Here is a 4,556-nt window from a genome sequence, read left to right on the forward strand (position 1 = left end):
ATATATATATATATATATATATATATATATATATATATATATATATGTATCTCTATCTATCTCTCTATCTATCTTTATCTATCTATGTGTCTGTCTTTCTAGAAATCTAATATGTGGTGGTTAATATTTACATACTCGGTTTTATCTTACTATATATTTAAACTGATAATTAATACTAGTTCATTTAATTTCTGGACTGTTCCTTTCCTGTGTTTTCTAGTCAACCTGATTTCGAATTTACAGAGTGACAGGAATAACTTTGGTGAATTATTTTATCGTGGTCCTTAGAGAGGGCATTCTTTGCTATCAGGATAAGAATAAGGGTCTTTCAGGCAAATACTCCAAAGGATTTTTTGTTTTCTCCTAAATCCAATGAAGAACAGTAACTACGCCAAGGCAAAGGTGGCTTTGTCCTAGGCTGCAACACATAGGTTATGTCAAGAGAACTTATGTTTTTATGTAGAGAGAACTTATGTTCCCCCATAGAAATGAGGGAGCCTAATATGTAATTAACACAAATAATTCATTAAACCAGGAAACTACCAGATTGTCAGCCTCCTTTGCCTTGTAGCCACATCCCAATAGAGCTTCCCCAAGGCTAGCCCCACCAAAACAGTCTTTTCCTTTCAAGATGCACATATTATACTTATTTTTTTCTAGAGGTGAGCTCAAAGTATCCTGGGGCTCTGCCTATAGGGGATGCTGATAAGCTGGTAGTCTCTGGTCTTTGAAAGGGACACTAAATCCCTTAGAGAAAAGCATGGTGTTTGAAACATACTTGGAAATTATTAAACATTTCTCAATTTATTGATTTATTTGTCTCATCACTTTAGCATGCCTCACAAGTGGTGCCTCTGCTTGTAGAAAGCTAATAAGGTAGGGATCCACTACCTTCTATAACACCCTATGCTCTTTTTGGAATTCTCTAGTTAGGAATATGTAAGTTATCCCTTTCATAAAAGTTATGTTTGCCTCTTTGAAAATACCTACTCTATGCAGAACTCTTATTTACATGGCATCATGTTATAGTTTATTTATGTTGTAAATCTTGTCTCTCAAGTTGGAGTGCAAACTAATTGAAGACAAGGACCTTTTCGTTTACTTTTCTATTATCCTCTATAGTAGATAATTAATAAAGAGTAGAAACTGGGGGTTACATATACTTATGTCCACCTAATGACAAGTGCTTGAGAAGGAAATGGCAAACCACTCCTGTATCTTTGCCAAGAAAACCCCAAATGGGGTCACAACTGAAGATATTGGACAACAACAGTGACAAATACTCCTTTCTTCAAGGCAACTTAAGAATATGAAAAGCTTGACACAGTGAAGAGACAGAGGAGAGGTGAGATTTCTCTTAGCTACTGTAAATGGAAATTGCAGATTTTCATTAATTTCAAGGAGATATCAAAGGAATAAAGAATGAAAAAAGGATGTGTGGGATGGAGAGAATCACCTTCTCTGTTCTACCATTAGTTATGCCAGATTTATTAAGTAATGAGTACTACTGAAAGAAAAGTAAAACAAAAGAAAAAACACTCTTTGGTCTCTTAATATGTTAATGTCTGTCCCACAAGAGGAAACCAAGAATAAGATCCAGAGATTTGGAAACCTTCATCTAATGAGTAGCTCTATTGGATACATGAATTTCAGTTGATAAACAGAGTGCTTTTTTGTCATTCTTTGGCCTGGAATAGTCAGGGTAGGAGTTAAGAGTGGAATGCAAAACACATCCACATACCTTGCCTAAAAATCCTATGTTTAGAGTGATCTAGGTATTTTCTAGGGGTGGTCTGTGTCCAAGAAGAATTTAAAGACATGTGATCATGCATTATGTAATGCTACAGTTTTTTATTAATTATTAAAAGAGTAAAATAAAATTTAAAAGTCTGTTTGTTCCCACATATGTCATTATGGAAAGGTTGTAGGGCTAGGCTTAAGTGAAATTTTATAAGTCAAGAGATAATCAGGGTCCCTGGTATGGATAGAACACAAGACAATTCTAACTGGATGTTACTATGTTGTTTAGACTACTATGACAGCCCAGCCATCAATATAGATAGATGTAGATCACTGATTTTCTGATAATTATGAGTGCTTAACAATTTCATTCAATGCATCTGAAAATATAACAGTCAAAGTGATTTTGGGACTTGCCCAGCTCATGGGATTTCCTGGAGAATTGTACCAGGTCAGTATCTATTAGTGACCCCTTGTGACTAAAAAACACAGCAATAATAACACAATTATACAAATCCACATGCCCGTAGATTTTTGAGGTTCACAAATCTTTTCCTCGTAACACCCTTTTGTAATGAGATCACTAAACATTAAAAGATATACAATTTTCATAGAACAAGATACATTTCCATGGTACTTTTCTAGGCTTTCTTGAATGGAGGAAGAGAGGGAGAAAGGACCATTATTTTGCCAGAGGGAAGGATTTCTACATAGGATATTCATTAAGAGAGCAGAAATAGGAATAATGCTTGAAATTTAAAGAATTAATAAAATTTGGGATTCATAACTAAAACATTCTCTTTTTTCTTCTTTTTATTTAATTTTTTAATTGTTAACTTTCCTTTAAAACTTCTTCTGAATTCCAAATTCTATCACATCTTCTCACCCCCTCTCCCATGCATTCAGAAAGTAAGAAATATGATATCAATTATGTACATGATTTTAATTCAAAACATATATCCATATTAGCAATGCTGGGGAAAAAAGCAAGACAAATAAAATGGGGAAAATATACCTTCATTTGCACTCTGAACTTATCAGTTCCTTCTTTGGAGGCAGACAACATTTTTATCATAATATTTCTGAAATTGTTTTGAAACATTGTATGGATCAAAATAACCAAGACATTCACAGCTGATTATTGAATAGTATACCTGTTACTATGTATATTTTTTCCTGGTTCTGTGAACTTAACTTTACATCTGTTCATATATGTCTTTCCAGGTTTTTGTGAAATGCTCCTGCTCCTCATTTCTTATAACACAAAATATTTCATCACAATAATATATCATAACTTTTTCAATCATTCCCCCATTTATGGGCACCTCCTCAATTTCTAATTCTTTGTCACTATAAAAAGAGCAACTATAAATATTTTTGTACATATAGGCTCTTTTCCTTTTTCTTTGATCACTTTGGGATGCAGACCTAGAAGTGATATTGCTGGGTCAAAGGGTATATGCACAGCTGTATTGCCCTTTGGGCAATTTGGCCCAATTTGCTCTTTAGAATGTCTGGAAAGTTCACAACACTACCAACAGTGCATTAATGGCCTGATTTTTTCACATCTCCTCTAACATTAGTCATTTTGAATTTCTGTTATATTAGCCAATCTGATAATGGTACCTCAATTTGCATTTCTCTAATCAATATTGATTTTAGAGTATTTTTTCATATAATTATAAAAGCTTTGATTTATACTGAAAACTGCCTATTCATATTCTTTGACCTTTTATCACTTGGGGAGTGACTTGTAGTCTTATAATTTTGCCTCTCAACATAATTGAGAAATGAGGCCTTTTTCAGAGAAACTTACTGTGTCCCCACCTCAACCCCCAGTTGCCTTCTAATCATATCTGCATTGGTTTTGTTGTGCAAAGTCTTTTTTTTTTAATTCCATGTAAATAAAATTATCCATTTTACTGTCACTTAGGAAATGGAGTTGGAACAGCAAAGAATTGTACAGTATCTCTGTATGCAATTTGAACCATTCCCCCAAAAACCATTTGATCCCTGAAGGTAGAGACACATTTTCTTTTTTGTCTCTCTATCCTTAGGGCTTAGGACAGTGTCTAACAAATAGTTTGTAATTAATAAAAGTCAGTTGAATTTAATGACAAACAGGGTTTTGCATTAATAAGAGATTGAACCCCTAAGGAGTCTTCAAACCAAGATTTTGTGATGATGACATGATATTTTAACTTCATTCCTGTACTTTTTTAGCTCCACTGAAGCCAAACTCACATATATGTGCCTGCTAGAACACAATTCCCTGCTGCCCTGTCTCTGTGCTTATCATGCTTTTCCTGATGACTGCTCCCACCCCCAAAATTTAAGTGTTTTCTTCCTTTCTCAAATTAATTTTCATTAATATGTCATTTAAGACATGACATCCTTTTTTCCCCCAAATGGAAGATGTAATGTATCCTGCAGGGCTTCTTAAACTTTTTCCACTTGCAGTCACTTCAGTTTTGGCAGTTGTTCATTTGTCTTGCATGGTCTGAGAGCATGGGTAGTGCAAAGTGTGTAAGCTTTGTATTCAGAAACAAGGCTGCAATGAAGTTAGGAGATGCAATGTGGGCAAGTGGGCCAGTGCTGCCAGAAACACTTCAGATTCATGAGTCTGATTTTCAATAAATTTTTTTCTCGTTGCAAGTTCAATCAACTTTTGCTGCTCCACAAGTTTTTGTGGCCCATATGTGATCACAGTTTCAGAAGTGCTGAAGACCACAGGAGCCATATTTGCTTTTTCTCTTCCTGTAGTCAATCATGATCATAATGCTTACATTGGGTAGATGCTTGTTTGATGAATTGAA

Source organism: Petaurus breviceps, unplaced genomic scaffold (genome assembly GCF_028583685.1).
Source record: "Petaurus breviceps papuanus isolate PSGF00001 unplaced genomic scaffold, PetGlider_PUasm1.0 188, whole genome shotgun sequence".
NCBI lineage: Eukaryota > Metazoa > Chordata > Mammalia > Diprotodontia > Petauridae > Petaurus > Petaurus breviceps.